Below are 20,571 nucleotides of genomic sequence, written 5' to 3'. Positions count from 1 at the left end.
TTCCACAGCAACATCCGCAAGAAGTGCGGAAGATAGCTGTATCATGCACCGCAGAGAAGGTTACGTCATTTATTTCGGACTATCTCGCTAAATTCTCGGACTACAATAAACTTCTTCGTTCCACTGTTTACTGGCTACGGCTGATCGGATTCCTAAAACGAAACAGTGAAGAAAGGAAAGGATTTCTAACTACAATTGAATTGCAAGAAGCAGAAAAATTGATTACCCGTCAGGTTCAGCAGGAACACTTCCCAAAGGAGATCAAGGCGTTGAAGGAAGGAAGCTCTGTAGCACGGAACTCCCCGTTACGATGGTTTAATCCAAGGATCACGGATGATGGTATCCTACGCGTGGGTGGAAGACTAGGTCATTCGAACGAGCCTCCGGCTGCAAAACACCCTATAGTACTTCCAGCAAATCACCATCTGACTGAGCTGATTCTACGCTGTTATCATCATAAATTGCTTCACGCTGGGCCTCAACTTCTTCTTGCTTCAGTAAGGCAACGTTTTTGGCCACTCGGTGGCAGAAATGTTGCTCGCAAAATTGTGCATCACTGCCAACGTTGCTTCCGAGCAAGGCCTTCGTACATAGAGCAGCAAATGGGCGAACTTCCTACGGCTAGAGTTACTATTGCAAGACCATTTTCGAAGGCAGGAGTGGACTATTTTGGTCCTGTTTACATACGAGCTGGTAGACGTCAAGCAGCGATCAAAACGTATGTCGCGATCTTTGTCTGCATGAACACGAAGGCCGTTCACATGGAACATGTATCGGATCTCTCCACGGAATGCTTCCTTCAAGCATTGCGACGATTCTTCGCCCGGCGAGGCAGATGCTCTGACATATATTCCGATAACGGAACCAACTTCGTTGGGGCTAAAAATAAAATGAATGAACTTTCCATACTACTGCGAGATCGTGATCATCGTGAGACTGTTACGAAGGAATGTACACAACAAGGAGTGCAGTGGCATTTCAACCCACCAAGTGCACCTCACTTCGGTGGCTTGTGGGAAGCTGCAGTACGTTCAGCAAAATATCACCTACTCCGAGTAATCGGAGATAATCCCGTCTCTGCAGAGGACTATCGCACTCTCCTAATCCAAGTTGAAGGTTGTCTAAATTCACGGCCACTAACAGCAATCTCGGATGACCCCACGGATTTGGAACCATTAACTCCTGCGCATTTCCTGATCGGAGGATCCATGCAAGCATTGCCAGAGCCCGACTATGGATCGGTACCGTTGAATCGACTTGATCGTTGGCAACTTGTACAACGTCAATTGCAAGATTTTTGGAAACGTTGGAGGACCGAATACTTGTCGCAACTGCAGGGCAGAACAAAACATTGGAAACCAGCCGTGGAGATAACAATAGACAGCTTAGTAGTAATTGTTGACAATCTACAACCACCAATGAAGTGGAAAATGGGGCGAATTGTCGAACTTCACCCGGGAGCTGATGGCATCACTAGGGTAGTCACGGTGAAGACCGCCACTGGAATAATTAAAAGACCAGTCACTAAAATCTGCTGCTTACCAATACAACACAATGCAGCATAGAAGTTCAGGATTGCTTCCCAGAATATCCAGTGCGTCGAAAGGGTTTTTTTTTGTATATTTTCAGAAGCTACATAGAAACTTCAGGATGGGCGAGGATGTCTGCGAATGATGTGATCGATTCGTATGGATGCAGCCAGGTCGAGTGATCGCACTGTATCACTTGAGGAGCCATGTCGGAGTAAGGCGAGAACCATACTGGCACTCATCGGTTAGAATGATTTCGCCTCAACCCATACTACTGCAAGGAAGAGAACCGAGATCCAACGACGATAAACAGAGAGAATCAGTCTGCTTCTACCACAGCTCGCGAACGGTCAACGGAGGGCGAACCTCCGCACGTATTAATTCAAATAAATGGTCGATGTGAAATAGTGTAAATATATGTCTTGTAGTTTTTCGTTCAATAAAGTGTAATTAATTGTAACCGGTGTTAACGTGCATTGCGCCCCGAAGAAGTCCCCGAATTGTGCCCCGTAGAGTGTAATCCGGAACTCCAGGGATTGTTCAGCCAATGCCAGCGAAGTACCACCAACAGCAAACAGCTGGTCCAGCGATGCGACAAGGTCACCCAAGGACGACCAACGAAGGTATCCCAACAATACCCTAAGCCGAAGTGTGGGTAGTTTTGTTGTAAAAAACATATTTTTAGATGAAATGCTGCAGCATTTAACGCACAATATTGATGGCCACACAAAAAACGTCAAATCGTGATGTACACTTTTATTAAACTTTTTAATAATTGAAAACGCGTTTATTTCTCCAGCTACATTATTCAAATTATCAAATAGGGTAAATGTTGGCTTCGGCACCCATTGACTGTTTTCGGCAGCCTAAATTTAAACGTTAATTTCACTATGTTTTCCCATCAACGCACTTCCCTGAATATGTCCAAACGATTGTTTAGCCTTTCAGCTTCAATCTGATTATATTTGAACGATCGAGTAATCCAGTAATGCTACATTTTTCTTCAAATAAAGCATACGCACTACAAAATGGGGTTGATTTCGAGTTGCCGATAATAGAACAGCTGGTTAACACGCAGTTCTAATGGATAGGTTGCCGAAGAAAAAGAGGCTGCCGACAATAGTCACACTCACCTGAGAAGTTTGGAGCGTTGTAAAAACGCTTTCAAAATGTTTTGAAAAATTCTGTCGATTGGAATGGATAGCAAGCAGCAGATGAATGTAAACAAACAGACACATCATATATGTGCGTGACGCTGAGAAAATGCTAGTAGAAGTGCAGACGCTGCTTAGATTGACGAGAATACGTAAATTCCCCTAATACATTATTTGATTTCAATGAAGCGCAATCATCACTGGTCCTCGTGAACAGTGGTGTAAGCGGTCACCGTAGTCGACACATTTTCTGTGATAATCGACTGTCTTTGCTTCCCAAGCTATCAAAGTACAGTACCAAACTAAAATGCAATATGACTAAACTAAAATGTCATAGTCTCTGTCATACGACATTGTCGTCGAAGACCGTCATGTATTTATGTATTTTAGTTGTAGGGGGAGGAGAGGCATAGTGAACAGGTGGGGCATAGTGAGCATCCCGCAGTTTGGCTCTGGATCTCCAGCTGCATGAAACATTATGATATTGATCCTACCACCAACCAATTTGTACCGAACGGCCAGAAGTCCAAGCTGGTGCACGGGATGCTCACTATGCCCTTCCTGTTCACTATGCCCCATCTGTTCACTATGCCCCACCTGTTCACTATGCTCCTCTTACCCCTACTACTATGATGTTCTAGTAATAACATTTCTGATCAGAAATGGTCAAAATTGAAGAATTAGCACGAAATAACACATTGTCATATGATAGTTATTTGATAATATTTGTTTTGCTCGAATGTTGTTCTACCGTTTGCGTTGTGTAAGAAAGACGACGGTAGAGCATGAGTGGACGAGTACAAACAGACTGTCGAGCACGACAAAAAAGCAAGTGTAGTAAAAAACGTCAACTGTTTCAACCCCTGCCCGTGATGCACGGACACGTGGCTTACTAGATTAAATGATTCTAATGGTAAGAAAATATTGTTACGGAAAGAAAATTGCATTGTTCCCTGATCAACATGATAAAAATATTCACCCTGTTTTTCGGAATCAATAAAACTGTACAATATTGCAATTTTCCTACCTTGGTTACGCTCTATTATTACAGAAAAATTAATATAAATTGAACGGACTCATTTTAACAACGATTTATATATTTTTTTTGTTAATTACTTTACTTATTATAATATTTAGTATAGATAAAAGGTTGTGATCATCTTCACTCATTCTACAATAGTTCGAACTCTTCTACTGATACATAGAAACAATAAGTATTGTTTTCGCAACACAAACAAGCACGTTCTCCTATGCATGTGGTAACCTCCCATGGTATGTGTGATAAGGAACGCTTTATCAATGTTTTGAACGGCGTAAAACTTTACCGGGCGCAGACGTTCATGTTCGTTTATTTATAATCCAACCATCATCAAATCAACAGCTCGCCTCTTGAGTATGATTTATACGGGTAAAAGCATCTCAAAAATCCATGTGATGAAACCAATAACAGTGATAACGGTGAATGTGAACTGAAATAATCAAATCATGCAGTGCCCTAATGTACGAAGATCAAAGTGGTATAGCACTTGGGAAAATGCTAGTTTCTAAGTTGCAAAACGCGCACAAGGATGAACACGCACCAGAATACTGATAAAGTCCATTATTTAGTTTAAATAGTTGACATTTATTGAAAATATTCAAAATATTGAGGTACGTAGAAATTAATAACTCAAGGAACAAAGTGTGGTGAAAATTATCCGTTTAAATAATGGGTTTAGTTCCGAAATTTTAGAAAAAAATGTAGTAAATAATGTTCAGTATAAAACTTTATTGCATCACAATGCATGCATCATCATGAAATAGTAGATGTAGATGTAGCTGTGATGAAATTACTATGGAAATTCTGATAAATACATAGTAATGTATGAGCTACAATAAGTGAAGCCATGTCTGTATTATTGTGAGAAAACTGGAGATCCAGTGATCGTAAGAATGTATTGTTCAAATGTATTTTGTCTTCATCAAAAATGTGAATCATTTCGAAAGGTAGAAGAAACATTGTTTAAAAATATCAATTGATATCAGTTTTTCCAAATGTCACACATTACTTTCACTATGTTCAGTTTGCCCCAGCTCTCCTATTTGTAATGATCAGTAGAATATTGCACTATTACTCATTTTTATTTTATTTTTTTATGTTAGAAGAAAACTTTCAAAAGACTGACCCTTTGGCAGGATGAGGAATTCTTAACCAATAAGGCCTCCTCCTCAAGTATGTTTCCCTATTTATTATGTTTTCTGATGTTCTTATTAGAATTGATGTTTGCTTTCATCTTAGTGTTCCAAGGACCCCTTCCTCGGTTATTATATGAGAACTTTCTAAGCCTACCATTACATTACTTGGAGTATTTTCTGGTAAGTATATAGACTTTATGGTCACATTGAGTGTCTACGGCCTCGCCCGGATAAATCCTGGATGTCTCAAATAAGTGTTCCATATTCCGAAGAATCCAATATCCTTCAGGTGAACTCACATGAATGTTCAAAAATCTAAGCAGACCAAATCAAGATACTGGTCCTCATGATCAGTGGTGTAAGCGGTCGACACATTTCCTGTGATAATCGAATGCCTTTGCTTCCGAAATTTGCAAGACAAGGTACCTTTACGAGTTTACTATAACTGAAACTGTTCTTTATCTTTATTAAAAAGCTGTGCTGTCAAATAATATATGAATTTTTGATTCGACCTTTTGATATGCATGAAACTTTGCATAATTTTCGTATGGGTAACCATTTCAATTTATGCTAAGATTCCATTTCCATATTTTTTTTTCAAAATGGCGTCTTCAAAATTTTGCAATAAATTGTACCACGGTGCTCGAAATTACGTCTGACACAAAGTTGTAGAGAAAAATAAAGTCTTTCTAAGAAAACTATACACGGAATTTTTTCAATTAATAATTTGAGTAAATTTGAGTAAAAATTCAAAAAGAGGATTAGTATTTTGAATATTACAAAACGTCGTTGATCATTCTTTATAATTAAAAAAATAAAAGTCAAATGAAAATTGGCCAAAATTGTTGAGCAAGAACTTTTGGCACATAAAAAATGCAAACTATCGAAACTTTTAAAAACCTGGACACTTGAAAATTTACATGAATTGTAGAACAACAACTTTTAGTATAATTTTTATTTTTTTTATAGGTACGCTATTTAATGTAATTTTCAAACAGGAAACAACATTCCCCGGGCTGGAAAAAATAACTAATGAACACCTAATTCTGATCTGATACCAAAATTTGGTGTTGATCAGCATGTCATAAGAGGTAAAAATCCAAAAAATTGCATGCAAAATGCTTTATAAATAACAAAAAAAATATTTGGATACAAAAAAAAATACCTGTGTGGTATTTTTTTTTTTTTTTTTTGTATTGCATTTGCAAAATTTGGTATTGGAATGGTATTGTGGGAACATTTGTTTGGTTTTTTTTATGTTGTCTCTTATGTCAGGATCATCCATACCAATTTAAGGTATCGATATATTCGTTTCTGCTTGGGTTGAGACATTTGTAATCGTTTTATAGCAAAAATCACATTAATAAAAAAGTGAACTAACATAAAGTTCAAAAAATTTACCAAAAGTTGTTTTTCTACGATTTTAGAAAATTTTCAGATGTCCAAATTTGAAAACGTTTCAAGTGCTAGCATTTTTGACGAGCTGTTGTTTTTTTTAAATCATTCATTTTTGAAATTAAGGTTTTCAACACTTTTTTTTATTTTTTCTTAAAACTACTAAATTTAAATTACCGTTTATGTTTTACCTAGGGGAAATGGCTCTAATGTTGGCGTATGGATCTAAGATTGGGCCCATCGCCAAAAATATGCTATTTATAAATTTTATGTAGCGTCGTTGGGACGGTATTAATGGATATTTTTGGTCGCTATTGAAAATTAAGTCGATTGCTGAATTTATGTATGGGCCCAAATTAGGGGAATTTATACTGACAGTACATCCATTTCCCATACATAGGCTATATATTTTTTTCTAAATATTTGTTCCGGATGTCATTTCGATCGGAAGTGATATTTTGCTACTACAATTTATTGCAACATGTCAAAATGGCTGGATTTCATCAAAAATGTGAATGATTGCCCATAACAAACTTTTATTCAAAGTTTCATGCAGATAGGAGAAGGTCGAGTCTAATCGATTCGTCATTTGGCATGGAACTGCTCAACAGCGTCATTTTGTTCTAATTATCCTATTTATGAAGACAACGGATTATCACAAGAAAATATGTTGACTACTGTGTCTGCTTACACCACTGCTCAAGAATCAAAGAATGGAACAGTTTCGTATTTTGATAGTCATTCGACCTGGTTACAGAATCGAGAGCAAAGCGTACGTAATCTTTTCCTTATGTAGAGTTGAGATGATGTACGCACATGATGTGCGAATCTCATTAACACCCCCAGTAACTTCTATAGCAGACTGTCATACTTAGATACATTTTAGAGTTCGATGTGGAGGAATGTTATTGGCAATTAAACGTCTGAATTAGACACCAGTGCCTTAAGTTTTAGTTTTATGCTGACGGCGTCGGCGGTTGAGTGATAAGCTTGATTACCTCTCACCTCAATGAGTTCAATCTTAGCGGAGGTCATTCGTGTTTCTTGTGGTAAAAAATGTCTTAACACGTTTTCCGTGGATTAAGAAGGTTTGTCCTGGCCTGTGTTGATGGTTTCGATATGAGTTTTTTTTTTTGTTATGGAAGTTAAACTAATGCGTCCATTGTTTGGACAGCGGCACCGGTGATGTAGTGGTAAGCGTGATTGCCTCTCACCCCAGCAGGCCTGGGTTGAATCCCAGTCGGCGCCGCCGGGATGTTCTGAGGCATAACATCTCTGATCACGCCTTCCTTCGGAAGGGAAGTAAAGCCGTTGGTCCCCGGTTCATGAGTTGATGGGTCGATAGGTAGCGTCCAGGTGTGGGAGCTGCCTCTCTGGCGTCGGTAGCATTGGTGCTCAGCACGGAAAACAAGATCGACGGAAAACAAATCAAGAAAAAAAAAATCCACTGTTTGGACATCTTGTTGTATTACTGTACGCGTCATGCAAATCAACCGCCATTGACCAAATTATTAGCAAGTACCATGAAAAAGCCCTCATTCAGGTATAATGTGGTTTATGAAACCAATCACCTTTCTAGAATTAGCAGCCCATATATGTTAACACAACTTGTAAGTTATATAAAAAATAATTGTTGGATCGATAAAGTTAAAGCGATTGATCCTTACAAAATAAATGATCTAGATAATGAAAGCAATTTATATCTTACAGGCCTGTAAAAACCATAATCAATCAATTTTGATCTGTGCCTATACCAGCAGAGCAGATGATCCGAGGTTTCGCTTTTCATGTTACAAAAGCGGCAAATATGATTATAACCAGTGTTCTTCACGTAGGGTTTCTTCCACTCTCTTCGATTTGAAAAATGTTTTTCGAAGTTTTGGATATGATGTGATATGTTTTACTTGTAATCAAGGTTGCTTCAACTTGCTACGCTATAAAAAAAATTCTTTTGAATTTTGAAATCATTCGAAGTTATTATAATATATTGAACTTGTACGTTACAAAATAAGGTTGTAAAGTATGATGTTGACCCATAACATCTGTCAATTTCGCTTATAAGTGTCACAAACAGCGATTTTATGATTCTCTAGTATCGAAAACTACAAGTTGTATGTGTAATACACACATACTTTACTACCTCATCTTATAATTTTCTAGTACAACATATCATCATAACATCTGAAAAGCATTGTTTATAGCAAAGTGAGTGAAAGCAACCTTGATTGTGATTGTACGTAACAAGAAGAGGTTGAAAAGTATGTGTTTGACACATAAAACCTGTCAATTCCGCTTTCAGAGATTTCAGCCAGTGTATGATGTGTGAGCGTTCACTCGTACTTATAACCTCTTCATGTTACTTACAAGTACAAAATATCATCATAAAATAGCATCCAATGATTCCCGAATTTCGAAAAAAAAAACATTTTTTATAGCGAGTGAGTGGAAGCAACACTGTCTGCAAATTCACTGCCTATAACTAGACCATGATTTTCATAACTGCCCATGTACAAAGGGCTATCGTGTTGATAACTAAAGCACACCCCACACGCATAAATATATTGATACGATGGGGAATTATTGAGAAATATATTGATGGTGTATGGTGCAGTATTAATAAAAACATTGTCAATAATAGTGTATTGCTGTGATTGACGAAAGTATTGACAATGCGATTATTCCGCTTAAGAGCTTGATGGTCTTAGGTGCAATTGGAAATATAAATTCTAATGACTGGCTACACTTCCTAACAGGTCCTTTTGTTCTTCCCAACACTTAAGGGAAGTTTACCGGTCCGAAAATAAAAAAAAATATTTTTGAAACGTTTTTATTTTTCTAAACATATTGGGGAAAATATCAAGAAACCAAGAAAATCAGTTTCTTCCTTATTTTGTCAAAAATTACATGTAAATTATTTTTTTATCTCATCTTGAAAAAAAATTGGTCTCTCAGCAAAACCGAAAAGTCGATGTTTTGTTGTTTTTTCAGTCCAACTTTACGCCATAATGATATATAAGAAAAGTTTTTGCACGGGAATTTTCTATGAAAAATTAGAACAATTTTTTTTTTTTAGATTTTTGTTACCTTTTTTCAATATTATTAGAAAAATCATAACGTATTTATTTTTTTCGGAGCGGTGAACTTCACCTTAAGTTGGATTTTATTGTAGAGTAAGATGGGGTAAAAGGTTGTTAAGAGGTTTGCGAAGCGAGTTACAGGCAACACTTTGTTCGGAGTTATTACATTATAACTTTTCTAGCAACTTTGGGGACGTACAACAAGAATAAATAGTGAAGATATAATTTTATTTCAGGTTATGATTGCGTTTCTCGTGATGATGTTTTTATGAGTATCAGATTTTGAATATACCTTCAGAAAGCAGGAATTGTCTAAGGGTTAACATGAAATTATTCCCACACACATAAACAGCTGTAACTTTTTAATCACGATACCAAATGACTTTAATTTTTCAGAGAAGGAGTTCTTAACATGAAAAATTATGCCAAGGTTCACGACAAACTTATACCCGTTTTATAATCTGAAAAAAGTCGTTTAAATTTTGTCCTGTTGCAAAAGTACAATAAGTAATTTTTTACTTTTTGGTATGTTATTTGTTAAACATATTAACAGATTATATAACTTTATAGCATTGGAGAAGTTACTTTTTTATGTGGGAGGTTTAGATTATTTACGTCAAAACGTGTCAAAATTGACCAACTGCAAAATATTTGGAGATGTAATATTTGCCTTAAAAATGGTTAGGTCAACAAATGTCCTTGATTGACCGCTAATTTTAAATTTGAGACAGCTCATTTTTTTAAGAGACTATATGGACTATATGGACTAAAGAATCATCACTGAAAATTTCAATTCATTACCAACATGTTTAAAAAGTTACAGCTATTTAAGTGTGTGGTATTAATTTCTCAATTACCTTTTTACGTAGTGGGTAAAAAGTTCGAGTCTTGTCCCAAATCCATGTCAAATGTCTAAAAAGCATTGCAACTCTAAAAAATCATAAATGGAGCAGAATATGACAAAAGCTTCGAACAAATTGTGAACCCCTTCAATTTACTGTGAAAAACCACTATTTTCAAATAAAATTTGGTTGGACCTGCCTAAATCTGAGCACAAGCATCTGGATTTTTAATGTCCTTTACACCATCATGGGGCATTTCAAGGTTTGTAGTGGCAACCCTAATAAAATAACAATGAAACAGTTCTTAACGCCTTGTTCGGGGTTTCATCTAAACTATTTGTAGAATAGCTCTACCATTTGGGTTATTGTTCGTTTATGGTATTGTTATAACGGAAAACTTCTCAAAAACTGCCATTAACTGGATTATCAAAAACTGCTGTCTTGTCTTTGTAATTTTCATGCGCTTAGTTATTAGCGCCTTAATAAGACATTTTAGAGGTATGATGCCTTCAGAGAAGATGTTTGGCATTCTAATGCGCTTCTTTTAAAGTATTCATTCCAACGACTAATCTTAAGGGATGAAAATTTATGTTTTGAATTTTTCAATACACAAGGTCAGTTTTTTACCAAAAGTATTAGGAAATACTCTCTCGAACAATTTTGTTTGAAGAGAAGTGTTTGTATGATACATAAAACCTGTCAATTTAGCTTTCAGAAGGTCACAATAGCTGTAACGATGAGCAACGCAATAAGCGAACAATCAGCGATCATAAAATCGCTAGTTGTGACCTTCTGAAAGAAAAATTGACAAATTGTCTATGGCATACACAAACTCTACCACCCATTCTTGCTTCTTACATATATAAATTATCATTATAGTATCTCATAGTTTCATAATTCCGAAAAATAGCATTTTAGATTTAGTGAGCAATTGCAAGCCTGGTTGGAGATGCTTAACGCCAATATTAGACTTAAAGCGAAGACAACAAATCAAGAAAACTGCCAACATTGGATGAATCCAAGCGACAGACACAATAGCGCTGCGCTCGAGGGCCACACACTAGTATTTCAATACTACGCAGCCTGCTGACCAAGTATTTAAAATCTTGCCATTACTGCATTTATTTTTTTTTTTTTATAGTCGCTTTCATTCGTGACTTGTCCGGGGGTGAGATTTGAACTCGTGACTTTGGCGTGAGAGGTATGGATGTTAACCACTACGCCGGGGTCGCCCCCTATTACTGCATTTATTACTTTAAATACACTCTTAGTTTCATTAAATACTTTAATTACTAGCAAAATTATATATTTGAATTACTGTCAATACATTTAAATTATTTGTAATTACATTAATTATCGTTAATTATTTGTTGATTACGTTCAATACCGCTAAAAGAATTAAAATTAAAATTATTACTGTCTTTAAAGTATCTAAATATCACGCACTCATACCTGGAAATGCGCGCCCCTCGGCCGCGCTCAAGCAAAGGTGGAAGCAACGAATAGAAAAATGAGCAAATACACAAACCTTTCTTCTGAGGATGTAATCTTTGCTATCATTTACCTTTGAGCGGCATATGATGCGATTGTGCCTATCTCTTACCATACACTGTAACTGGAAAGTACCCATTAATGGGTACAATTTCACCCATTTTGAAGTGAAGTAGGTTAACCTATTTGATGGGTAAAACATACCCATTAATTGGTAACTAATACCCATAAATGAGTAATTGTTACCCATTAGTGGGTCAACGTTACTCATTAATGGGTAATTTTTTAAACATTTTATGGGTTAACTTACTTTACTTGAAAATTGGTGAAATTGTACTCATTAATGGGTACTATAATGTTAGAGTGTACGTATGAGAAACTAGGAGAGTTGCCAGTCTTCTCAATATGTTGTCTTCGCTTAAAGTGAACATTTTATACGATGGATGAGGAGATGAAAGTATAGAGTTAATAGTTCCGTTATAAGGACTGTTCAAGTTATAAAACGGACAAACACTTTCAGTCCCGAGTTCAGTCCCAACTTTTTTATTTGACTGCTTAGGTCTTCAGTAAGTATTAACATAGAGGTAACTCTAAGACCAGAAGGTCCCGAAGAAACGTGCTCAACTTTTTAACTCAGCTCTGATACTATCTTCGGTCCCAAGCTAATCGATTCACCCCTCGAAACATAGGAAAATCCACTAACCCTCTCAAACTTTCATAGCGAATCAAAACAAACATAGTGTAGTACTGGAATGTGTACTAGAATGGGGTACGTTAGTCGATTTGCTTGGGACCAATAGGCTAGTCAAGTAGTGAGCCAATTTAAAATCGTTAGTTTCGTATTGATTGTTGGTATTAATCTCTGCTTATAAAAATCATAGAGAAAATAATAAATAATATATTTGAAGCAGCATGCAATGCTTACGAAATTTTAAAACTGTGCTCTAAAATGACATTTTTAAACTCATGTCCATATAACTTGAACACCAAAATAAATTTTGCAATTGTTTCACGCCAGATTTTTTTTATTTCAGCTCCTTAGATTTCAGATGATACACATCAACTAAAATAAATATAAATTTCGTAGAACAAAGTGTTTGCACGTTTTGCATAATTTTCGGTGACGTTTTTCGCCCCATGTTATCTCAAACATTATTAAGTTTAGTAGTTTAAGCTATTCAGTGACAGTTTTCATTAAATTTGAACACGATTAAATTATACCCATTTGAAACAAACAATAAATTTCGTTCTGAATATTAACTATGTCAACACATTTTCAATCACTTTTTTTTACCTAAGGCTTCAACGTAAGTGTAACTTCTAGAATTTTACATGCGAGTTGTGCTTCGCTAGGATGTTGACAAAATGAACCATTAAGTCAAGGCCATTTTTCACATAGATTGCTCCATTGGTAGTAAGTAATAAAATTCTGAAACCTCCACGGATATGTTGAGCTAGTTTGAGCTTGGGTGAGCTTCGACATGACGATAACGTGCTTATGACGGTGGCCCGCAATGCTTTCTCACGATGAGCAACTGTACCCAAACAGTGACAGTGTGGCTTCATCACTGCTACTCTGTCTAGTCTCTAGACCAACTATGTGATGTCTTTGTTAGGAAATACACCTTATGGTATAAGCAAATGTATGGGAAATTTTGATGCTACAAATTTTAGTTAAATTTATTAGTTGTTTAACTATTTGCACTATTTGTACTATATGCCACAAATTTGCTGGAGTAAGCCCCCGTCGAATGGCATATTGCATGACATATTTCACACTAATGCTTTGGAGATATATGCATTCGAAACCTGACCCTTTCGTTACATGCTCATTTTTCGTACTCTCAAAGTGTACCCCCATATAGAAAACAAAGACGAAGTCCTACGTCGAAAAATCTAATTCGGTTACGCTAGAAGACAAAAATATGGAAATATTAAATCTTGTGTTTGTGGTATTATGTAAATACTTATTGAAAATACATGCTTTGATGGTTCATACTCATTTAAGTAATGCATATTTTTGTTTGGATCATAATCTGTACATATCCCGAAGAAACAATACGGATAGAAACGAAAATGAAAAAATACAGACAGCTTCTGATGTCTGTTTTGTAACTTGAACAGTCCTTAGTACGGCAGTGTGAAAATGGTTTATAGAAAGAAGAAAGCAAACAAAGGACAATTTTGAAGAAGGTATGAATCGGATTGAGCATTCCCTTTACCATGGATGGTATATCCATGATTTTCCAGAATGATTTCAAGAACTGGCTGTGTTGGTGTTAGAAAAGATCTGAGATAGCTTACTTTTTTTTCAACTAATGTATACTTATGCTCCACCTGACTCTACTGACCTATTTACACAAAATATACTTTCATAGAACTTATGGCTTGATAAATTCTCATTAGTCCGTGTTAAACTTATAGTGGCAGAAACCATCATTTTAAACTGCTAGAATGACATGACGTTTGTAGTAATTGTTTCGAAAAGAACTAACGATTTTTTGACCATTTATGCTAGATTTATATTATTTCTCATTTAGTCTAATGCAAATTTTATTTTTATTTCATCTTAACCTTATGATGTGATCATGGACTATTTGTATAGCAACCAATGGTCCAATTACATCATTTGAGTGAGAAAGTATTATGTTCACCGTGTGTATAATTATTACAGAACAGTTAAGCCGGCCCAATGTGACCTCAACGGAATCCGGAATAACTCCGGAACAGATTACCGACAAAAATAACCCTTCTTACTCTTCTTATTCTTCTTCGCATTTCGAGCTTATCTTATCGCATATTAGCTTATTGCGTGCTCTCAACTTAGTGTTCTAGATGCACTTCCACAGTTATTAATTGTGAGCTTTTGATGCCTGTACCATTTTTGCATCAGTATGATTGTGTGGCAAGTACAATCATTCTCTATGCCCAGGGAAGTCGAGAAATTTTCCAACCCAAAAATGCCTAGACCAGACCGGGAATCGAACCCAGCCAGCTCCAGCATGGTCTTGCTTTGAGCTGCTCCTTTACCGAATGAGCTAAAAAAGCTACAAAACGAACATTTTTTTCAATCTTCTATGATTTGATGAAATGATATAATATTCATAAGATTAAAAAGTTTGCTTTTAATATTAAATTTGTATTCATGATATAAATAGGGCTTGAAACTATCAATTTGGTTAAAACTCATTCGAATTTTCACTGACAGTTTCATACATTTTTGAAAGAATTTGTAAAGTAGCTTCGTTTATACTCGCATACAATAACCTTTTAATTTATCCCTGTATTTAATGGAAATGTTCATCAAACGAATTAAAACAAGATCATCTTTGACATCGTCCAACATTGAAAACAGATTGGATACTGGTAAAATTTTATAGTGAAAATAGTTGAAAAAGTGTTTGGATGGAATAAAACTAATGAGTGATTTTATCATACTGAATCGCATTATATTCATGTTTTTAAGTTTTCTCAAAAGTACTGTGAAACCAAAAATATGATTGATTTGAATATAAGTTTTGTGGACGCCAACAAACAACCAGGAAGAACCAATATTCATTTATTCATATTGAAAAAGGAACACCGAGGCAAGTTGAAATACGGGGTAAGTTATCACTGTGATTATTTTTAACAGTTTAATATAAACTTGAACGCTTAGGTGAACCAGCTCCAGGCTGAAAGTGTCCTTAATAAAGAAAACTTAACTTAACTTAAACGCATTAGTGGCGCCGGTGGTGTAGTGGTAAGCGTAATTACCTTTCACGGGTCGATAGGTAGGGTCCAGGTGTGGGGAGCTGCCTCCCTGACGTCGATAGCATTGGTGCTCAGCACGGAAAACAAGATCAACGGAAAACGAATCAAGGAAGAGAAAAACTTAAACGCATCCTATAACTGTCAAATCAGGTAGTTTCAAACAGCTAAGCGTGCTCCTTAGTTTTGTTTATTTTAATTTGATATGAAATCTACAACATACATTTTTTGCGCATTCTTTCAATCTTCTAAAAAAAAACTTGATTTTTTTGTACTTTACTCATTTTTATGCATAAGGGAAGCTAATTGGAGTGATGGTATAGAAAAAATCGGTCAAATATGGTTAGATTTTTCTGCATAGAAAAAAAAATTCCAATTTGTCACACGAAGTGCCCTAGCAAAAGAAAGTTTTCAACACAAAAAAATCTCTTGGAGAACGGAAAATCCAGCTCACTGAATCTATGTTATGTTATCTTTGATGACTACTCGATCGAGAAGCTCGCATACATTCGAACGGAAACACGTTTCATTATGATCAATTTTACCACGCTAATCAAGTTGCTCCTGGTTTATTGCATGCACTGGGATATTTCCCCAACATTTCATGCCTTTAGTCAACTCACATAATGTGCTGTGCCTTTATCCCCAGGGTTACTGATTTTTTGGGGCAATAACGGATTTCCATAGAAAAAGGCTGTTTATTTCGAAATTTGAAGTCTTTGTCATAATTTGTTCAAAAACACGCTTGGAAAGAACCCAAAGTTCAAGTGGAGTATCAAACCAACTGAATGCTACAATTTTAGTTTAAAAGTAATTTGTCGTTTGCTTTTAAACTCAAGTTTCATTATTATGATAAAGGGGCATTTCTGTATTCTCAAGAAATTTATCATTTCACTTCAACTCTCTCGTCAATTTAGCTAACTACCTCGTCCAATTAGGAGTAGTTGAATAAAAAAATAACTCTCGTTATCGGTTGCATGATAAAGACGAGTAAACTCCTAATGTATTGTGTACAAGCCAAGGACAGGAGTCACATGCTACGAATAAAACTGACCAAGTGTATAAGAAACCGTTCTGCGATTTTCCCACTATCACTAAAGTCAACGTTATCCTTAGGAAACCCCAAAGCGTAGGTAATGGGGAAATGGTATATCGCACGTTGTACTATTGTCACATAACAAAACATGGTTACTGGTTGCATTTCATAAATAAAGGTTGTATATAAGGGTGAACGTTGTATGTGTGAAAAGATGCTTCATTATCAATGTTTTGTGCTGCGCAAAACTTCACAGTAATCCGAAACTTATGTGCTCGCTTATTTATAATTCGATTGCCTTCAAATTCACAACTCACCGTCAAACAAGATTGGTGTGAGAAAAGTGAGCTATTTCTTGCAATCAGAAACCACAAGTGATAACGAAAAGGTGAAAATGAAATAGTCAAACGTTGTTCAGCGGTCCAGTCAGAAACTACCGAGGCTAGTGAAATGTGCATTTTTTCTATCTAGTTAGAATGAGACTTTTTTTTTTCGTAAACAGGCTACCAACTGGAATGGTTTTGTAATCCTGAACAAAAAGTTTTGCAAATTAAATCGGTGAAATGTATGAGGCGAAGATAAAAAAAAAATGAATGAAAAAAAATGCAGTTGGGAAACTAAAATAGAAGCTTCTTATTGAAACATAAGCTTATTGTAAACAAATGTTCAATCTAAAAAAACAAACGATACGATCTACAAAACAAATAAAAGAGTATTTTCACTCAATGTGCGTTCGTAACATGTCGTGAGCATTTTCGAGCAAGTTTTAACGTTCATTTGGCAATTCAAAGTACCTACTTTGAGTTGTTAGTTTATTGCACAAACACAAAATTGGTTCGAGTCAAAAGAAGAAAAAAAAACGGGAAAAACAGATTACAATTTTTATTCCGATCAAGTTGCAGCTCAAGCTAACTCGAGATTTCATCGTGTGAGGAATATCACTAAAGACGGTAAAATATACAAACCAGGAGCACGATATCAAACAATACTGTGTAAAGGTAATCGAGGATACTTTCGGACTGTCGGTCTCGCCATAGGGTATCATAGGGTTTGAACACAATATAAAAATGAAAAAGTGGCAGCTCATAATCAAACACTGTATAAGTGCTCAAGGAACACTGAATTGAAAATTTGTACGCAATCATAAGCTGGAACGTAATAGGAAAGTGGAAGAGAATAACAAATCCGAAGTATACTGGTCTCCAACTTATAGGCACGGTGTCTCGCAACTTAGTATAAAAAACAGTATCGCTGAAACACCCACCATTTAAGGTTGGTATCAAAATGTTATATCGGTGGACATACATTTGTTGTGCTTAAATGGACTTACAAATTATATTTGAATGTGATTTTCACCAAAAAATACGAAATAAAAAATTATAATTTTGAAAAACGTGTTAGTGTTGCACCCTCCAGTTTGATATGAGTCTGTGCAAAAAATGGTAAATATTAATGAAGGTTTACAGGTTGCGCAAATGGTTTGAAGTTTATATGGAGATTTTGGAGATTATGGTTGTTGAATGTTGAATTTCACTTACATCGCTCTGACTTTGGTGCTAGTTGTCCAGATTTAAAACAGGGTTCCAGATTTAAAATCGGTTTTTATAAATTTCTTGACTTCCTTGGGCATAGAGTATGATTGTATTTGCTACACAATTATACTTATGCAAAAATGGTACCAGTTTAGAAAACTCTTAATTAACAATGGTTCAAGTGCTCACAAAACACTAAGTTGAGGGCCGGCGCAAAGTCCCAGTAGGAACGTAATAAAGCAAAGAGAAGACCATGATTTAGACTTGTATAATGCTTTAACCGTTTCTGTCCCAATATTTTTCTAAGGCATCTTTTAAAGAACTTTGAACGCTTTTTTTTTAAAGAAATCAGCTATAATAGTACAAAAACAGAGAAATACCCAAAAAAATGATTAGAAGGGATCTAGGACATCCAAATCATCCTGAAATTTAGACCTTTCTTTAAAGGATCAAAAGACATGTTCTCCAAAGATATGTTATCATAAATGTGAGAGAATAGAATGTAACCATCTTCCCAGATCACTCTCATTCCATTTTTGTTGCCAGTTGGTCATCACCCGGAATTGAGCAATGAGATGGGACCCAAACTAAGGTGATAGTAGTTAGATAAAGTACTCAATTTAGCTTGGATTTCGGTCAGGAAATACGAGGAGTGCTTCATCGGCCTCATTGATCGAATAGCCTCCATCGAGCTAAGGCTATCTGTAAAAATAAAATAGTGATCAGATGGTAGTGAGGCAATTTGCTCTACTGCGTAGAATATGGCTGCTAGTTCCGCAACGTATACGGAACAGGATTTTTGCAGTTGATATGAGGCGCTATGAAATTCGTTCAATACTTCAAATCCAGTGGAAGCGTTTATAGTTAACCCATCTGTGAAAAAAAACTCTAATTGTTACTGACATGGTGGTACTTGTTTGCAAAAATTAAGGGAACAAGCATCGACCGATAGTGATCTGGTATTCCACGGATTTCTTGCAACATGGTCAGATCAAAATTTACAGAAAAACTATAAAAGTCTTGGAGGCAAACACGAGTGGAATTGAATGAAGAAGGGCCAATCTCCAGCGTCATGTACTCGAAATAGAGACTCATGAATCTTGTTTGAGGATTTTTGTCGAGCAGATTCTCAAAGTTTTCTATTACCAATGGGTTCATTACTTCGCAGCGGATAAGAAGCCGGAAGGACAGTTCCGCGAAACGATCTGTCAGTGGGAGAACACCCGCGAGTACTTCGAGGCTCATCGTATGCGTCGAGTGTATACAGCCTAGCGCGATTCGGAGGCAATGGTATTGAACCCGTTGCAGCTACAGGATGTGTGTTTTTGCCGCGGATTTAAAGCAGAAGCTACCGTACTCTAGGCCCGACAAGAAGGTTGTTCGATACAACCTGATCAGATCTTCCGGGTGTGCTCCCCACCAAGTTCCGGTAATTGTGCGAAGAAAATTGATTCTTTGTTTGCATTTTTGTTTCACATACGCAATATGTTTTTCCCACGTGCTTTTGGAATCGAACCAGATACCTAAATACTTGAAAGATATACTTTGAGTGATTCCCAACAAACAATTTTAGCTGCAGATTAGCTTATACAGCCCAAAAATTTGCCTTATGCAGCTAATTTTTGCCTGTATAAGCTAAGCTGCAGCTAAAATTGTTTGTTGGGTTGTTCTACCCTTTAGTTGAAGCTGTAACTGTGCAGGATGATGCTTCCTAGAAAAAACAACCATCTCAGTTTTCTCCGGAGAGAATTTAATACCTAACTTCATAGCCCAAGTAGACAAATTGTCTAAGGTATCTTGCAATGGTCCTTGCAGGTCCGGTGCACTCGGCCCTATAACAGACACAACGCCATCATCTGCAAGCTGCCTTAGCGAACAATTTTCATCAAGACAATCATCAATGTCTTTAACAAAAAAAAATTAAAGAAGAGGACTAAAACATGAGCCCTGGAGGAGACCAATGTAACTAATTCGTGACGTTGTCGAGTTTCCATGAGAAAAGCTCATATATTTCTCAAACAACAAGTTGCTCAAATAGTTGTTCATAATTGGTAAAAGGCCACTATCGTGGAGTTTATCCGAAAGGACATCGATACAAACAGAATCAAAAGCCCCCTTAATGTCCAAGAAAACTTAACCCATTTGCTGTTTTTGCGCATAGGCCAGTTGAATTTCAGTTGAAAGCAACGCAAGACAATCGCTCGTTCCTTTGCCTCTCCGAAATTGAAATTGCGTATCTGAAAGTAAACCATTCGACTCGACCCATTTGTCTAGACGAAAAAGTATCATTTTCTCCAACAATTTCCGTATACAGGACAGCATAAGATCGTACGTGATGTCGATCGAGCGAGTAGAAGGTGAACCATTGGTTCTGGAGGTTTGGCTGGAGGTTTGCTGGAGGTTTGGCTATTCGTGTTACTTCCTCGGTGTTCAGAATTGTCATTTTGAAGAAGTCGCACATGTCATATATCAAGGTTGAGCGGTTGTCGTCGTACAGTCCCCCCAGCCTGTACCGTGAGAGTTAAAATCTCCCAAGATCAACCGTGGCTTCGGCATAGCGGTGCAGATATCCGCGAAACTTTGACGAGAG

At 36.5% G+C, this 20,571-nt stretch overlaps 1 protein-coding gene across 5 annotated transcripts in view; it reads left to right on the top strand.

Annotated features, from left to right (window-relative positions):
* The first annotated feature begins 4,025 nt into the window (after window positions 1-4,025).
* AkhR (Adipokinetic hormone receptor) overlaps window positions 4,026-20,571 on the top strand; it is a 79,696-nt gene continuing 63,150 nt past the window's right edge. For 4 of the 5 annotated variants that reach the window (XM_065222068.1, XM_065222067.1, XM_065222066.1 and 1 more), the window contains exon 1: window positions 4,026-4,333. The gene's annotated coding sequence lies outside the window, so the exon portion shown is untranslated. Of the gene's footprint in view, window positions 4,334-4,825; window positions 4,896-4,961; window positions 5,039-20,571 lie in introns of all 5 variants that reach the window. The other variant, XM_065222065.1, reaches the window with a different exon arrangement.

The sequence above is a fragment of the Ochlerotatus camptorhynchus genome, unplaced genomic scaffold (assembly GCF_037179485.1).
Source record: "Ochlerotatus camptorhynchus isolate MF236.1 unplaced genomic scaffold, CSIRO-AGI_Acam_v1.1 ptg000155l, whole genome shotgun sequence".
Classification (NCBI taxonomy): Eukaryota; Metazoa; Arthropoda; class Insecta; order Diptera; family Culicidae; genus Ochlerotatus; species Ochlerotatus camptorhynchus.
Note: the sequence above shows the minus strand (reverse complement) of the source record. Positions and strands in the feature narration are given on the sequence as shown.